This window comes from Peromyscus californicus, unplaced genomic scaffold (genome assembly GCF_007827085.1).
Source record: "Peromyscus californicus insignis strain IS unplaced genomic scaffold, ASM782708v3 Scaffold_7__1_contigs__length_154581171, whole genome shotgun sequence".
Classification (NCBI taxonomy): domain Eukaryota; kingdom Metazoa; phylum Chordata; class Mammalia; order Rodentia; family Cricetidae; genus Peromyscus; species Peromyscus californicus.
Window position 1 is genome coordinate 113,263,562 of NW_026294595.1, and position 19,445 is coordinate 113,283,006.

Here is a 19,445-nt window from a genome sequence, read left to right on the forward strand (position 1 = left end):
GTAATTAGAGCTGGCAAAGAAATAAAAATGAAAATATTCAGTAAGTTTGCATTGAGAGTAAAAAAGAAAATACCATAGTTATACAGACCCTAAGAATCTATGCCATGAAACAGACATAGGCCCTTTCTCCAGTGCTCCATGGAATGTCCACCATTTTTGTTCTTCTATTATGCCTTGAGTGAGAACTTTTGCTGTCACTGCTTGTTTTTTTTAAGACAGTTCCATTTTTATTTATTTTTAAAGTTAACTTTTTTTGAGAGTTTCATGTGTTTACTTACCCTTCCCCAACTCCTCCAATATCCCTCTATTTCCTCTAAAATTATTGACCTGTTATTATTTCTCTCTCTCTCTCTCTCTCTCTCTCTCTCTCTCTCTCTCTCTCTCTCTCTCTCTCTCTAGCCTTGTGAGATTTCCTCCATCTCCATCTGCACTGGCTAGTGCAGTTCTTACTTAGGCAACCATATTGTCAATATCTCCTGGGTTCAGCTTCCATGTCATAAATAGAAGACACTGTCTTGCAACAGGTGTCCATGTCCTCTGGCTCTTATAATCTCCCCTCCACATAATGTTCCATGAGCCATAGGTTTATGGAGGTGTTGTAGGTGTATCAATTGGGTCTGGGAATCATATGGTTAGTAGTTCTCTACATTTTGACAGGTGTGTCCTTTTGTAATTGTCTCCATCTGCTACAAAGGAAGCTTCTTAGTTGAAGGGAGAGCTTATTTATCTGTGGATATAAGGATAAATATTTAGAATGAAGTCAGAAGTTATACAGGTTTATAAAAGTGGCTTAGTAGTAGGCTCTCTTCTAGGGTCCATGACCTCACTAGCCATGGGTGGTTGACTAGGTTTATAGGAATAAACATTAATTCCTTCCTCTTGAGCAGACCTTAAGTCCAATTAAACAGCTTCTGTTTACCTCATGATATAAGTGCTACTACTGTACCCTGCATCTTGCCAAGCAGATGTGGATAGTGTTTACAGCTGGGGTATGATTGTGGGTTGCCTTTCTCCTTTGTCAGCTTACATAGCAACTTCAGATACTATGAGAGCTAGTCCTCAGTGAAGGAGGCTTCCAGAACAGTGGGAGCATTGCCTGCATGTGCTCAACAAGAGGAAAATCATGCCTAACACTGGAAACCTAACCAACTAACCAGAGCTAGTGAAGTCATGGATCTTGGAGGAGAACCTATAACTGTCACTTTACTAAACTAGCATAATCCCTAACTCCGTTCTAAATATTTGCCCTTGTACCCACAGGTAAGTGTAATTCTTACACCTCATCAAGAAAAGTTCTGTTTGCAACAGATGGAAACCATTACAAAAGACCATAATGCAGAGTAGTAGACAGTCCCAGTGAACATCTACAATACAACTCCCATATCCAAGTCTCGGGGATCATTGTGGAAGAGGAAGCAGGAAGATTGTAAGAGACAGAGGAGAAAGGACTTTGCTATGAGATTGTGTCTCTTTGTAACATCAAAAGCTACATCCATAAAGTCTCACCAATATTACTGACTAAACATGAGCTGAACAAGGAAAACAGTAACAGACATGTTAGCCTGGAAGGCATAAAGCTCAAGAGGTCTCAAGCATACACAAAGAACTACAGGCAACTAAGGAATGTTGAGAATGGAAGAATCAGTCTTCCTCAGGGGAGAACACTCCAATTGGCTATCCACTTCCAAATGCTCAGCTCTGAAAACATACATAAATGAACATTAGATAGACTGAGTAAGTTGTACTTAATGTATTTAGGACACATTTAGGTGGAATGATATAACTATATTATAATCTCAACTAAAATAAATAATTTAAAAAATCACGATGACTTTCTAAGTCTGGACTTGCTCTTACATTATTAAAGCTGTCACCATGTGTGTTTTGTGGCTACCTGAGGCCTATCTCTTTGCCACAAGGTTTCAGATCCTAGTTTCTGTTGAAGGTATGGAAGCAGCCATGTTTTTTTATGGGTAATTACAAAATCACCTTGCTACATTTGATTTAATGGAGAAATTTCATTCAAGGTTTAGAACTCATCCCAGGAAGCCAGTTATGCTGGTAATATTTAATGATTTATTGACTCAGTTCTTCCTGATTTTTGAGTTGAAGTTGGTGGATGTGAGAATATTTTCATGTTTCAAATGGATTGAAGGCAATGGTGATATGTCGTAGATGCTCTAACTTCGCCATGAAACCCTATCCTTGTATTTTCCACTAGTGTGTGTGTGTGTGTGTGTGGATCAGAAGGAATTCTGGGTTCTCTAGTGGGTCTTTAGTGGAGAATCTACAGGAGACAGTGGTGGTGTAACTGAAAGTGACAGGGTCCCTTGGAATGACTGAGTGATTGACTTCTTATATAACTTCACAAAGTGAACTTTTCATTATTGCCTGAGTATAGAGTCAGTTAGAATGTGAAATTTATTCTTCAGATAAGCCAATAGTACACTGTTTTTTTAAAGTTCTTCCTATAATTGAGATATACTTGCCTAGAGTCAAATTTCTTAGAATTGCATTCGTGGATGTGTAAGTATATATATTTACACAACAGACACCTTTCCCAAGACAAAGAACACTTTCTTTCATCCTAGAAACTCCCTTCTCAGTGTTTCTAGCGAACTCCTCCCACATTCAGCCAGTTATTTTATGCGTTTTGTTACCGTCGAACAATTTTCCTTATTCTTACATGTCATGTAAGTAGAATTATATAATATACACTTTTTTGCTGAACTTTTCCCACCAATATTATGTTTCATTCTTTGAAATTCAGCTGTGTGTAGTTGTGCACTTCAAGTTTATTTCTTCATATTGCTGAATAGTATTCTGTTGTGTAAATATAGCACACTGTATTTCTCAATCCTCCTGTTGATGGATATTTGGTTTGTTTCCAATTCTTAGGCTATGTGAATAGAGTTGCTCTAAATATACATCTATAGCTTTTTTTGTGCTCATATATTTTCATTTCTTTTGTATAAACCCTAGTGGTATGGAAAGTCTATGTGTAAATTTACATTATTTTTATGGCTTGAGTGGCTTAGGGATAAATGTTAAAAGATTAAATATAACAGCACTCATAGACTATTCTTAAAATTAAGAATTTTTGCATATATATGTGTATGTACAGGGAGGAGGAAGATTTTGATTACATGCAACATTTTGCTTAGTAATGAAAATGTACATTGTTTGCTTTATTGGCATGTGGAGGTGTGTTAAAAGTACCATTTCAAGTGTATATTCTTCATCCTGAAATGTCATTCAAATTCATCTGTTCTCTTGAGCACAAGCCAGTAGCGTCAATGAACACTTGCTGAGCTATCCTAATTGCATGTGCTGTTTCTTATGTGGGAAGCATTCACTCTAGGACCAATGATGATGACTGTTGATGGCCACTCACAGATTATGTGTGTGAAAACAATTTAAAGATCTCTAAATGACCAAAGACAATACAGACAAGAAAACATTGGAGGAAGAACTAAGAAGAAAGTCAGAGCTGCAGAATAGATAGTGATGATAAGATTTGATGAACTATATTAATTAATTAGTCTGTTAGTTACCTTTCTATCATTATAACAAGTACCTGTGATACCCATGTTTTAAACAGAAAAGATATATTTTGGCTAACAGTTTTGGAGGTTTCAGTGCATTAGCCCAACTGCTTTGGGCCTATGGTGAAGCACTGCATATCAGCGGGTGGACAGCAGAACACAAATATCACCTCATAGCCTGGAAGGAAGAAGGAGAGGAAGACGGAGGGTCTGGGATCATACTATCTCCTTCAAGACCACGCTCCACATGACTCAAAACCTTCTAGTAGGCGCTACTTCTTAAAGGTTCTGCCACTTCCCAGTAATGCTACATTGGAACTAAGCCTTTAATATACAGGCTTTGGGTGTCATCTAAGATGCAGTCTATGGCAGGCTTCTTCCTTGTTTTCCTTACAGTGATTAGTAAAGTGCTAAATAAACAAGGGTCACAGTAGAACAAGGAGGGGGATCTACTGAAAAAGACATTTCATTCTGGGGGTTCTGCATAGAAGGACACCAGACAGAAATTACTTCAAAAGACCTTAGGAATTCATGATTAATAGGCTTATGGTGATAGGTTCTTTTTAACTTCCAGAGGTTCAGGTTGGGAGCTGTGGTGCACAACTTGTATTCATTACTAGGAACTTGCCAACTTCTTCCCAGAATTGGCCCATTTAACTCTCTCTCTCTCTCTCTCTCTCTCTCTCTCTCTCTCTCTCTCTCTCTCTCTCTCTCTGGTTTCTTTTCACTGCTGTATTATTGTGTGACCTCAGAAGTTCATATTTTGGGAGTTTGGCAAGTTCCCTTGAACGATTTTTTTTTTTTTTGATGAGTGCAATACTAGAAATTTTTGCTGTTAACAAGCAAAGATGTTAAAAAAATAGCTTCTTAATAAAATGTTGGAATTTCAATGTAGGCTCTCTATCAGCCTATGGATCTCCTACATGAAGATTGCCTAATTTCATGATATGGGCATTTTGTTGTTGGGTACTAGCTCCTGTTGACAATTCTCTGTGTTTAAAAGCCTAGAGTGATCTTTGTTGGCCCACTGTCATCAAATGTTTGAATGGACATCTATTTCCTCCTCATCCTCTCTCTTGATTTGTATCAGGTATGAAACACCACCACACTGACATCTCAGCCTCACCAGGAAGATTTGTTAAGATTAATTTATACCTTAAATTGTTTGGAAGCCAGAGGGATGTCACTCTCCACTTGTGGGAATGCCAGATTTTAGACTTACTGAACATAGATTACACAAGAACCAGCTCCCCATGTTCCAAGAAAGTATTAGTACCAAGACTTCCTCTCTTCTTTTTGTGGAAATTATCATTTGTAAAATTCAATGTTGGATTCCAAGTTTTGGCAACACTCTTTTTTTATGTTTGTTTTGTTTTATTTATTAAGGCAGAAATCCAATTCCATGTATTGGATTTTTTTTTATCTCTGTACATCTCCCCTCACCTGTTGAGAATGGAAGCAGCAGGCATTTCATTTGCTCACAGTATAATCTCAGGTCCCTTTGAGTAAGAGCTTTTAGCAGCTCTGTGCTCTAATTGTTGATTTACTACCTGCTTCTAGTTGGAGTGCCCTGCCTGCCTCTGCTTAAATTCAAGCTCTCAGCGTTAGCTGAAGTATTCAAGACACTCATGGGAGTGCCAAGGGTCCAGGAAAGGTGGGGGGCAGTGCTTATTGATCAGGCTCCCACTTTTCCTGATACATGTTCTCCCTTGTGCTATTCATGTTGTTGTTTTTGGGAGTTAGAGTAAGGAAATAAAGGCAGTGATAATAAAATCAAGGAAAACCTTCGAGGAGAGGCAGAGAGGGGGAGAGGAAGGGAGGAAGGCAAGCATAGAGGTCAGAAGAGCCCGGGACAAAATGAATTCCCCTGTTCTCTCAAGCCTTCCCTCCTACTTCTCCGTAACTACTATGAATTTAGTGGCTTTCTTAATTCGATGACGTTTCCATGTATCATGGAGAGTTCTTTCTGCTGAGATACTTATTTGTTTCAAGTTGAGCTAGATGAAACCTTAATCATAGCTTTAGTAACCAGCATGCACTAAAACACCTTGATCTTGCTGGGAGTCTGCCCTGGGGAGGGACACAAACCCCTGACAACTCTCATCCCACCCTTGAGACGTGGTTAGTCTGGAAGTTGCAGGCACATGACATCTGTCTAGAGTAGTGTCACCCTTAAGTCTCTGGGACATGAATTGGGATCCAACACTTTTCCTAAGTTACTAACTCATTCAGTGTATTGCCTGCACAATACAAAGAGATCACATTTACAAAAATTCTGGTAAAAGCAAAGCAGCAGAAAAAGTGAGCAGATTTACAAACATGATTTCATTGTAAGTTTCCCAAGGGAGCTAGAAATCCATCCCCACTGCTATACAATGGGGTTCTCTAAAGACACACTAATGATGAATGTCACAGTACTGGGTGGGAGACGTTTGTGAATATCACGGCTCCCAGTGACCTGTTTTAAGGACATAAAATGTTATGATGAATAAAAACATCTTCCAAGGCAGTTGAAAGAAATGGCCAATGGCATTTACAAACACGCCCACCCACACCCATATACCCCTTGACATCAGTAAGTTAACAGCTGTATAATTTCACAGTGAGAAGATGCAGATGGCCAAGCAAGAACCTAGGATTCCAAGGGACTCCACTGAGCTCCTTGTAGAATCTGCTTATTTACAAGGCACTGGAAAATTTAAGGTCAGGAAAATATCTACTCGCAGCCAAACCTGAAGACCTCTTGTCCCTGGGATGATGTATGAAGAAAACGTAATCTAGAACTCACCAGTTTACACAGAGAGGCTTCATATATCTGTGTTGTTGTTTCCTCTTTTGCAATTATAATCAGGAAGTGTGTAAGTGGTGCATTTTCTGGCTATAACTATTAAGTCTGGATAGTGAACTTGGGTTGTAGTTTTTATAACCAGAAATGCTACCATATCCTAAGTCTTACATACTATTCTCTAGGAATGAATATGAGTGGAACTCTTCAGAGATGTGGGGTGTCAGCAAGTGAGAGGTCTACCTTAAAATTGTTCTTAAAGTAAATTGTTTGAAGAAATTGCCAGAAATCTTCCAGTGGAGAACTTTGAAGTTGTGATGGCTATGTGGCTTTAATTCAGGGAGATATAAAAGAAAGGGCCAATAGCATAACTGGATTAAGTATCTTTCTTTGAGAAAGGGCTATTTTCAGACATTTTGAACCCAAGTCATCTGGATGGACAGCAAAGGAAGTGAAATCCCTTAAATAAAATTTTAAATTAATTTTGAGATAATAATGTAACAACATTTTTCCTTTCCCATTCCTCCCTTCAGACACCACCATATACCCCTCCCCAATCTCCTCCAAGTTCATGGCCTCCTTTTTTACTAATTGTTATTCCATGTGTGCGTACACACACACACACACATGCACACACACACACACACACACACACACACACACACACACACGTATTTCTAAATTAAACCCATGGCCTCCTTTTTTACTAATTGTTATTCCATGTGTGCGTACACACACACACACACACACACACACACACACACACACACACACACACACACACGTATTCCTAAATTAAACCCATTCAGTCCAGATGATGTTACTTGTATATGTGTTTTCAGAGATGACTGTTTTTTTCTAAGAAGGGAATGAATCCACTCTGGAAATTTCACCCATCCTTACAGTGCTTCACCTTACCATGGCACCTTGGTGAAAAAGGACAAGTAAAGTGGAGAAGGCCTGAGAACTAGATAGGTTTGGAAGATCAGACTGTCATAGGAATGTGAAGAAGTTGGAATATTCAGCATTGGAAGAATCACAGCATTGAACTACTGTCAGGTAGACCAGAGATTCTGAAAGGAGCAGTCAAAGGTATGGGCTAGAGGAGTATTTCTCAACTTTCCTAATACTGTGAACCTTTAATACACCTCATGCTATGGTGACCACCAACAACCATAAGATTATTTTCATTGCTACTTCATGACTGTAATTTTGCTACTGCTATGAATTGTAATGTAAATACCTGATATGCAGGATATCTGATATGTAACCCCATGTGAAAGGGTCACTGGACCCTGAAAGGGGTCACACCCCACAGATTGAGAACCACTGGGCTAGAGGCAGATCCTGAATTCCTCAACTGAATATCAATTCAGATAGTATGCTGGATAGTTTTATGCCAATTCACACAAGCTAGAGTTATCTGAGAGGAGGGAACCTCAATTAAGAAAATGCCTCCATAAGATCAGGCTGTAGGCAAGCCTGTGTGGCATTTTCTTAATTAATGATCAATGGGGGAGGGTCTAGCCCATTCTGGGTTGTACCATCCCTGGTCTGGTGGTCCTGGACTCTATAAGAAAGCAGGCTGAGCAAGTCATGTAGACCAAGTCAGTAAGCAGCACCCTTTCATGGCCTCTGCATCAGTTCCTGCCTCCAGGTTCCTGCCTGGTTTGAATTCCTCTTCTGACTTCCTTTGATTATGAATAGTAATATGGAAATGTAAGCCAAATAAACCCTTTTCACTCCATTACCTTGGTCACAACATTTCATCACAGCAATAGAAATCCCAAATAAGACAGTGAATAGCATTCCCATTTTGCCTCTTGATACTTGCACTAAGATTAGTTAAGAGGTCAGCCGATAGCTCATTCTCTAATATGTTTTAAGTGGATGAGTAAGGCTTGAGCATCTTTCTCTTGGACCTTTGTGAGAGAAAACTGAGATTCAAAGAGCTAGATGTATTAGTATACCTGTAATCCCAGCACTTGGGAGGCAAAGGCAAAAGAATAAAACATTCAGGGCCATCTCAAGCTACATAGTTCCAAGTGAAGAAAACAAAGGGGAGGAGGAGAAGAAGGTAGAGAAACAGGAAAAGGAGGAGAGACAGCAGGAGGAGGAGGAAGAGAAGATTCTCAAAACAGAGAAGGAACTTCCTTAAAATCCAGTCTGTTTGCCATAAAATGCTCCACACAGAATGTGAACTGAGATCGATCCCAGGCTCCCAGAATGTGAGTTGCATATGTCTAGGAGATAAAGCCTTCCAGTTCATTGTGCTAGGACTGGCTGTGTTACAAGCTGAAGATATTCTCCTATATATCTATACCCATGTAGATGCCTGACACTGTGGTGACTGAAAAAATATTTATGGATCTAGTTCTTAAGCATGTACCTTTTTCATTACTCTTACTCATCTGCAGATGCGGGCTAGCCCAGGTTTTTTCCTAGCTCCTCTGCCCCGTGTTGCCCATAAACAGAAATAATTATAAATTATACCACAGGTTAGTCAATAGGAAGCCTTCTGAACCCTGGCTTTAATTCATCATGGGTGATAGTTCATTTCACAATGCCCCACAAGACAGGGATAACTTATTTTAATTGGCCATCATTTGTAGTCCACAGCATGGTCTACTTTAGAAATGACACTGCCACTTTATTGTAACTGTATTTCTCTGACTCATGGCTTTCTAACCGAGGGGAATAGATCAATTTTTCATAAATCATAAAAAGTACATAGAAAAATAAAATAGATTTCTGTCCCTAGCTCTTTCTAGCTCTCTTATACAATGCCAACAAATAAAAGACTGTCCAGTTTGGTGACTATCCAGCTGTATTTGGAATTCTCCCAAGGAAAATGGCTGAAGAGGTGACAGCAGAGAGAAAAAGGTCACAGTTTGGGCTTGGAAAAAGGAACAACATGAACCATTCTCCAAGTTTCTTTGACTCTTTGTTAGTGTGGCTGACAGTCTAGACTCCTGTATCTATAGTGAATGTGATGGCTTCGTCCTAATGTGTCTTTGTTCTTCATTAGAAACACTCATGGGCTAGTCCTAAGATTTTGACATATCTGTGTGATGTCATTAGGATTACTATAACTTTCAAAGGCCAAGGAAGTAGCAAAGCTATGCCTAAGGTATGAACAAAAGAGGCAAGATCTGGCCTCCCATGTAAGGGTTCTCTAACCGAATTTCCTGTGTAAACAGAAACTAGTTAGCAGGAACTTAGTCGTACCCCTCCACCAACCCTCCCCCTCTCTTTCATCCATTTCTTTCTCTCTCTCCCCCTCTCTTAACAAGGGATCTTTTGGGAGGAATTGGGAAATGGAAGGAAGACAAACTCTGTTGTCAAAAAATTGCCTTTGTAACAAAGATAAGCTGGCAAGAGGAGATTGGTCGAAACAGAAGCAGAGGTCTCCATCAACCATGTTAATTTCACCAATTACTGGTGTTCCCATGGTGAATGGAGCCTGTCTTCCTGTGTATCCCATACTGCCCTTGCTTTCCTTGTAGCCAGTCATGGTCTCTGTTCAAATCACTGCAATCCCTACTTAGCAACTCATATGCTGTCCCCATGAAGACTGGTGAATTGAAAGATAACTTTAAAAACATTAGCTTATATTAATTATATAAAAGAATGGATGATGTTGAAGGCGGACACTTTTGAATGACACTAATACATTTGAATCATAAGCTTCCAGATCATAGAAGTAGACCCATGAGGAGTTAGGAACACATGTTTCCTGTTAGGCATTACACTTTTCAAGAAACAGAAAATGGAAAATTAAAGGATATGTAGGTATGCTTATGTGTACAAATGCTTTGAATCCTATCCAGAACTTAAACTACTATTTAAACAAAAAGTGTTTCAACAATGACCAAGAATTAAACCTACATATGTCTCTCAAGAGTGCACATTGTGTGTGTGTGTGTGTGTGTGTGTGTGTGTGTGTGTGTGTGTGTATCTGTGTATCTATGTATCCAAAATAGTTTCTCACTATACAAACAGAAACATTTTTTTAAGTCAGATGTTCAAATGTGGAATGTGATTCCTCATGAAAGAAGTTAAAAAGGAAGATTTCTTAGCTTTCTCTTTCCAAAAGTTAGTAAGGCCATGAGACAGTTAAACTGTTCTGCATCTTCAAAAATACTCATTAACAATAACAATGTGGGGTTTTTTGTCTGTTAAACTTTGTAAGGTAAACTTGCAAGTATTGAACCATTGGAGCCCTTAGTGTCACTTTTTCTTTTTAATTTTTTAAACATTTCCAGCATTTCCAATCAATTGAACACTCCAACTTCTTAGAAAATGCAAGATTCTCACTATCTCAGTTCCAGTTACCCACACAACTGTTAGGAAAATAGTGGAAGCTATCATTTAAATGCAAGGATATGGTTAAGCTGTTAGTTTGGGGTGGCTTTTCAGGCATTTGTGTAAAACATCATCACTTTTATATGTTATGGTCTATGTATGGGCACATGATTACACAGATGTACAGGGTGGTGGTTTGTATAGTAAAGGGCCCCATAGACTCATGTGTTTGATTGATTGGCCCATAGGGAGTGGCACTATTAGAAGGTGTGGCCTTGTTGCAGGAGGTGTGGTCTTGTTGGAGGAAGTGTGTCACTGTGGGGGTAGGCTTTGAGGTCTCATATGCTCAAGCTATGGCCAGTGACACAGTCTTCTGTCACCTGTGGATTGAGATGTGGAACTCTCAACTTCTCCAGCACCATGTCTGCCTGCTTGCCACCATGTGCCTCCATGATGGGCTAAACCTCTAAACTGTAAGTCAGCCCCAATTATGTTTTCCTTTAGAAGAGCTGCTATGGTCATGGTGTCTCTTCACAGCAATATTAACCCTAACTAAGACATGCAGTTTACCTGTCATTGGCAAATACTCGAGTCATCATAAAACTGATGTATTTTGACTTAAAATGTTTAAGTTGTCAAACCTTCCTTCAGAATTATAGACTTGGAAATATTTTAACTGATCCACTCAGTCTCTATTTTTTCTCCTCTCAATAACTGGTACAGTTTAGTAATGAATTAGCAGGTTCCTGGAAATATACATTATATATAGTTTCTGATTTCTGGCTTGTTTGGGGAGCTTTGTCTGTTTATTTTGTTATTTTGTTTGTTCTGTTTTTTTCTCTTCTTGTTAGTTAGATTGTTTGTTTGGGGGCAAGGCCTGACTATGTAGTCAGACTAGCCTTGAACACAGAATCCTCCTGCCTCTGCGTTCCAAGTGCTGGACTGATAGCAATGTGCCCCCATGCCTAGCTTACACTTGAATTCTGAGTAAGTGTTGTTTGGCTGTTTTCTGGCATCCCCTGTTCAAGAACAGCAATTCTAGAATGTTACTTTAGTATTCTGAATGTATTTGTTTTGTTAGACATCCCCATTAAAGCACCCAGGGCTACACTGTGTAAGTAATGTGAGTTTGGGTCAGTTTTACTATGTATAACTTCTAGTGCTACAATTTCATTTTCAAATGTGCTGTAAGCATCCCATGAAAAAAGTGGGTTGCCAAAACATAGATAGAAAGAAAAGGTGTAATTCCCCAGCCAGGAGTTTTAGGAGACGTCTCTGAGCAGAGATGAAGATGTCTGAAAAGCTTACTGCCTCTAATTTGCACAGCATTTTCTCCCAACCCCCATCTGTAGGTGTAAACTCCATCTTTAAGGGAGTTTGACATTTAGCTTTAGAAGGAAAACACTTTGGGGGCTCTTCTTAACAACCACAGCAAGTTTTCGTAGGTGATTTAGCAAATGTCAAAACTTTTCTTCTAACGATAGGCGTGATTTATACAGCCAAGCTGGTATTTGCATCATCCAGATGACTCAGAACTCAGGTGGCTTTCCCAGCATGATAGCCCCCATTACTACTCACCTTCAAATTTCCTCTGCCCCAGGAGGATGACCTGTAACTGCTCCTCTTCCTCTTAGCATCTCCTCAATACTTGATCTCTAACCTGCTCCAGTCTCTTCCTCCCAGTCACGATGCCAGTGGTTATGCACAGTAGCACTCTTGTCCTTCCTCATTTCTTCTTCCCCTGAAAACAAAGCTCACTTATTTTCATAATTACATACATTGTTGTCTTTCAATGATAAAAGCAAAGTAAGCTAATTAAGCTCCTACCAGTAAAATAGCACATTTATTATATGTCCTTCACATGCACGACCAAGCCTTGGGGGTGGCAAAGAGAGCTGGCTCAGCCAGCTTGCCTGGAGTATGCAACTCAGTGGTAAAATCAAGAAAGACCCTTCCTCAAAACAAGGTAAGGAGAGAACCAACTCCCCAAATAGTTTTCCTTTGGCTAACAATTCCCACCATAGTGTGGTGCCTCCCCCCATCCAAATAAATAAATACAGACGTAATCCAGCTGTATATAATTCTTATTTAACCACTTAGTATCAGCTTCCGCTTTTTCAATAACAACTCCCAGACTTATTGATGGCCCTTTCTTTTGCTCAGTGCTGGTCATTTGGCCTTTGTCAAATGCCTCACGGGGTAAAAATGTGTCATGTATCCAGCCTAGCCAATTAGAGCCCAGTACTCCCCTGGCCTCGCTGATAAAAATGAGGATGTTAACTTCGTGATGACCAGTCAGAGCTGAGGTTGATGGTGAATAAAGACCTTATTTTTTCTCATTGGGAATGAGGAAAACACAACCTGAATGTTATACCCATATGTACGGTTGCCCTGCTTAACACTGAAACCACTTCTTACAAAACTAAAGGCAATAATAGATGGAGAAGTAGGCAGCTCTCAGACTGTGGAATCATCAGAACAGACACAGTCTGCCTTTGAATTTTCTTTCCTTTTTCCTTACACCAATTTCAGTTTTCTTTCATTTGTAATGGTGTGTGGTACACTCCTCTCTTCCGAGAACAAGTGTGGTGAGATAAAGCCACCTGGTTGTGTTTGATAGATGGGCTGATGTCGTGCTTCTCACTCCATTGGTCCAGTTTATCCCTTTTCCTCAGGATTCTGTCCTTGGATGACTTCCAGGTCTGCTCTCTACCTCTTGGTTCCATTTAGCAGTTAACGTTTAGAACAGCACCTCTGCAGGCCAGTGCTTCCTAAGCTCCTTCCTCCTACCAAGCCATCAGTTATACATTCTAGACCTTTTTCAACTGCCAAAACCTTCAAACTTTAAGTCTAAGAACACTCACTTTTGGAATAGTAAACTGAATTCCTCACCTTCTTCACTGTCACCTCTAATCTCTCACAAGCTCTAGCTATTAATGCACAATGAGGTTACACTGTCTTCTTCAAGGAATATAACCTAGAGTCATTCTAGGTCCCTTTCTCTGTAAACTTGAAAGCAATAAATTTATTGTATTTTACTTTCTCAGTATCATAGAGATATTCTCTATGCAACAACTCCCAATTTTATAATTTATTAAGATTTTTAAAAGATCTTTTTAACTGCTTTGCTTTATGAAATTTTTTTTACTATGAAAGTATTTTGTGTGTATGTGTGTGTGCATGTTTCTCTGTGTGTATACTTACACATTCATGCATGTATGTGCATGTGTGTGCTGTGGCTATGGCTTACATGTGGCTCTCCTTTAAAAAGTCTCATGTGGGAACTTATTTCCCAAAGACATATATGAAAGATATAAAGAGAGTAGAAACTGGATCCCACTGTGGCCTTTATAGTTAAGGCCACTGGAAAGTGATTGAGTTTAAATAAAGTCACTAGAGTTGAGTACCCATTATTGTATCTTGATGGCTTTATAGGAGAATGAAGAGGCTCATACGGGCATGCATTTGTACTCTCTGTTCATTGCCATGTGCAATGGTTGATCTTGGTTGGCAACTTGACTAAATATGTTATCAACTAAAACCCACACAAGTAGACATGTTTGAGAGAGACTTCCTTGTGTGGGCCATTTGTCATGGGAGAACCACTCTAAATCTGTGACATGCTTTCTGATGGCATACCACAAAACAACATGGTAGAAGGAAAAGAAAGTTTTTGCATTTTGCCTGCTTGCTCTTACTCTTGCTGGCAAGTTCATCTACTTTGTTGCTGAGGCACTCCTTTGCTGGTATTAGAACCTACATCTTCAGGATTCCAATGCAGACTGAAGACCAGCAGCTCTCTAGGAATTATCCAGAACCTTAATACCAGAGTGGTGCTATTGAGACATCCAGTGTCATGGACTGAACAACTACCAGATTCTTCACCTTCCCATTGGAAGACAGTCATTATTTGACTACCCAGACCACAGCCTGGAAACTACTCTAATAAATTCCCTTTTGATGCTATGTACCACACTGGAACTCTACCATGAAGAAGGTCATCATCAAGTGTATCCCCTAAACCTTGCACCTCTGTAACTATAAGCCTAAATAAACATCTTTTCTTTATTAAAGTATCTTCCTAGAGTATTTCCTTATACTAGCAAAAACCATGAAAATATATCCATATGCATTTATGTTTTCAAGGATACTTTTATTGCATTGCAACATGTCTTAAGTTCCTTTTTGTCTAAATGAGATTATATCTAAATTACTAACAGCACTTTTCCTGATCTGGCCCTTGAATTTCTTTTCTATTATCATCTTTTATATATCACCAACTTTATCAGGCTAATTACACTTACTAAAAATACTGTGCTCCAAACTAGAAGGATAACTGATATTGTACACTTAGAGGAGCACAGAGACCAAGCATCAGTCCTCCTGGATAAGCGAAAGAGTAAAAAATAAACAACAGTCATGTATAGTCAGCATTCAAAGGCAGAAAGATTGACTACTTGTTCTAACATGGATAGAAGCAGAATCCTCTGGGCCACAATGTCATCCAAGGAGGATCACAGCAGAGAACAACAGTGTGTGAATAATGGCCGGTACATACCAGAAGCTCATGACATCTAATTACCTTCAGGAAGCCAAGCTACCCTGGCAGAAATAAGCTTACATGCATAAGACTGGGACAATTCTCTCTGTTCAATGACAAAGATCCCTTCAGCTGAGCCACGTGAACCTTGGAATCAAAATGTAAAGTGCAGAACAGTCAGACCTGAACAAAACCTCACAAGTCACTCTCCAGGTTAATGATACATAGCTGAAAATCAGTCCTGACCCAGGGGTGATTACTCACTTATCATTGGGTCCATGGTATTGAGGTCCTTAGCCTGTAAGTAAGATGGACATTCCAGCAGGATACAAGGGTCCTTTTGTCACACTCACATTGTCTGTTTTAATCTCTCTTCCTCTACTTGGTGAAGAGCCACTCACCTCTTGAAGTCTAGAGTAGTTGTCCCACCTTTGTAAAAATACCTCTATCTTTTCACTGTTTTGTCCTTCGCTTTATTTTTCACACCTCCATTTCTAGAACACACTAGGAAGGGCTTTCTCCTGACTGTATTTGCTCTACTTGTCTTGACGTCTCAAGGATATAGGTCTGTCTGGCACATAGTAGGTACTCACAAAATTTTTTAAGTGACTGAATAAGAAAAGGTAATGGGTCCAGAGAGTGAAATGTACACAGATTGTTTGTGAGATCCTATTGGGGATTTGATGGAAAATATGTTGTTGAAACAGATTAGGGACATAACTTTTATGTGAGTAATGAAATGTTATTCTAAATATACAGTACATAGAATCTGGTTGAGAAAAATGTGAAATATTTAAACAAATGCACTAATGAATTACTATTAAGAGAATATGGTAGAAATATATTTCTTGGTAAAAATATATTTCTTGGTAAAAACTGTGTAGTTTAAATGTTAAAGTGTTGACATTTGACAATATCACATTGTATTGATTCTGGGAATGAGCTCAGTCTGTTAGTGAAGATTTAGCTACTACAATAAACCCTCAAATCCAGTGTCTTTCCACAATAGAGATTTGATTCCTGCTCAAGCAATGGGAATAGTTTTTGCTTGACTGTTCTACTCTGTTGCAGCTCAGAGACACAAGTGACTTTTACTTCCTAAGTATTCAGTGTCAGACCTTCAAGGTGGCTTTGCCACTTTCAGTTTGCCGCAGGAGTTGGCAAGGCATCATTAAAGTTGAGGGTGGGACTGACGAGGATTACTGCCCAAATTCAGCTATGTGGCCACACTAAGTGCACAGGAGTAAAAAAACATCATTAGAAGACATAAAATATTTCAATGATTACAGTCCCTTGTGCACTGTGAAAAAGCAAGGAAGAAGTAAGAAAGAAATGAAAGAAAAAGTAGGAAAGGGAAGGGGAAAAAGGAGTCATAGAGAAAAGGAAAATCATATGGATGTTTATATGAAGGAAATAAAACATCAGTAGAATATAATGTCCCCAGCCCTATTTTGCCTATCATAAGAAGTCTACCTTAAAAAGATGTCTGGAAAATTTTTCAAAAGCCTGTGCATTATTCTTCAACTCAGTAAATGGTTGCTCTGTACTTATTAAAGTTGACAGGATGATTTAAACATGGTGATTCTATTATGACTGCCACCACCACCACCACCACCATAATCATCATCATCACATCATCATCATCATCATCAGCAGCAGCAGCAGCAGCAGCAGCAGCATTATAATCACTGTCATCACCATATCTTCATTGCAAGTCTAACATGATGTATATGTCACTGCATCAGGTAACAGAGTTTCAAGGAGGCATAAAGGCCTTGAGGATCTTATAACCAAGTTTGGAAGTCAGAGTAACTACATTTAGAAGGTAAATCACAATGCAAGTCTGCGTGTGCTTAGTGCTAAATGAGCAATGGTGATAGCATAGAGAAATGGGCCTCCACAAGATAGATGTAATGGACTTCAAAGTGTGGATATTTCCTTCACTGAGAATCATAGGCTATAATAGCCACGAAGGCCTTTAAGGGATTATAGGTCTCCTCTTTATAAATGTGGCAGCTGCTTTATAAAGATGACCTCTTCCCCGATTATGTGGGACTCTCTCCTTGAGCCTGGGCTGCCCCTACGACTTACCTTTCACTCAGAAAATATGATAGAAGTGGGATTGTGATAGATCAGATGCAAACCCTGAAGACCTGATGGATTCTGTTCAGGCCTCGTAGAATTTGTACTCTAGAGAAGGTCAGCCATGGGATAAGAGGATGGCTATGCTGTGAAGTAGCTTATGTCAGACACATGGAGTGTCTGTGGGGAAGGGAGATGCCTTGACAGCTGTTAGTCATTACAGTTCAAACACTGGGCATGGGAATACAGTAGCCATCTCGGATGCCTAGCCAAGTCACTTATTTCTGTGACTCCATCTTCTGCCACCATCTGCCTACAAGCACAGCAGTGAAAACATCCTCTCTGATTCCAGCCAGCCGAAGGGAGCCATGGTTGCATTGAAGCTGCTGAATTTTGGAGTGGTGTTAGAGAGTATATGGTAACTAAAACAATGAGAAACAGAGGACACAGGCTACAAGTTCTCCCTGATGACAGATACTAGGAGTCACATGCTTTCACTACTGACCCTGTGCCCTTAAAGCCAGGCCTTCTTGAACTTTAATGGATCTTAGAATCATGTGGTAGGGAAATTTCTGGGCTCCACTCCTCTAGTTATTCTGCTTAAGCCCTTCTGAAGCAGGATCTCTGTGTTTGAACTTCTGACAGGCTCCCAAGTGATGGTGAGGCTGTCAGTGTATTGACCACACTTTGAATGGTTTGCCAAGGCCCTGGCCTGAGAACATCTCAGTGCAGGTTAGGCGAACAGCATCCACTCATTCACCACTGTGCTTCTTCCCAGTTTCCTGTTTGCTGCATCCCTAGGTAAGTAATTGAAAAGCTCAAAGTATAGACCTTGTTCAGAACGTGCCCATTTGTAGCTGAGCCTGGGTTTTGCTTTTTTAGCTGTAGGCTGCAGAAGCCCATGTGGTCTGAAATCTAGACACCCTTATCTAGCTCTGTTTTCTCCAGGCTTGACAGTGCTGGTTTTATAACCTGGTTACCAGAAGCAATTAGGGGCATCATCCAGATTTTCAGATCCATTTCCCATGGAGACACACGTTAGGAATCTCCCACAGTGAATTTAATTAGCAGAAAATGTGGCTAAGCCAGTGACTTGCTGTGCAGATAAGAGCCATGACTGCCCAGTGAGAGCAGCTCCCCTTTCTTTAAAAATGGCAAGTTCCCTAAAAAGGGGTAATGCATCTCAGCCGGACATCAGGTGGTACTCTCTGTGCAGCCTAGTTCTGAGTAGCCAAGCAGCTCACATATTTCGCTTCTATTCAATTGAAAGAACTTACCTCAGCAGAGACACTAGCAAGAAAGGATGAGGTTTGCGAATGACAATTTCAGGCATCTCCCTAGTGTCCCTTGGTCTGTGTTGTCCACTGCAGATGGTTTGGGTGAGATACAGCAATCATATTTACTTTTGGAATTGCTATTGTAGGTTATCTTATGAGTATTTATATCTCACTTTCCTGGCAAGTGTGCTACGGATTTGCTTTAGGTCATCTCTATATTAAAAAGCTATGTTTATAGTCTTCTTTCATTGTGTGAGAGTTTGAATGTGACCTTGTTAGGCTTTAATGAAAGTCACAGGTAAACATTTGTGAAGCATCAGTGAGTGAATAGACCCCTCCTATGCAGAATATTCATACCATCTATTACAATGCCCATTAGATAGGATGTGAGAAATTGATAGACTATGTTCCTTGTATTATAATTCTATATGAGGATTAATGGATGCATCAAGTGCCATATGGTATAATTTGACATTGACTAAAGCTATCGATAAATGGAGAGTTTTAAGTATCCCCCAGAGTTTCTGATTTGAGATAATTGATTGATGAAAAAGAATTTAGTCAGGACTTTTGCACTAATGGGGCCCAATGGGTTATGGTGGGTGGCCACAGCCTTGGAAATTGGAAATTGGAAATGTGACTTCTAAGGAAAAGATTTAGTTACAAAGGAGGAAATGCTGGGTGGGTTTGTGAACACTTTTTATTTCTGATTACAGTACCACTTCATACAGTCACAAGCAGCAAAATTGAAGAAATTTACCCTTTATAAATTCATCATTTCCAAAGTAGAATAGTTTTATTAAATACATTCTCAATCCTACCCTTAAAATCAAACACACATGTTTTTATTTTCATATATTCAAATCCTGCTAATTTTTATTGGGCACCTGCATTTCTTTTTCTTTTTCTGC

At 39.6% G+C, this 19,445-nt stretch overlaps 1 pseudogene; it reads right to left on the reverse strand.

Moving 5' to 3' along the window:
• The window catches only part of LOC128100988 (heterogeneous nuclear ribonucleoprotein M-like), a 30,449-nt pseudogene extending 11,859 nt beyond the window's left edge, over positions 1 to 18,590 (reverse strand).
• Positions 18,591 to 19,445: the final 855 nt, after the last annotated feature.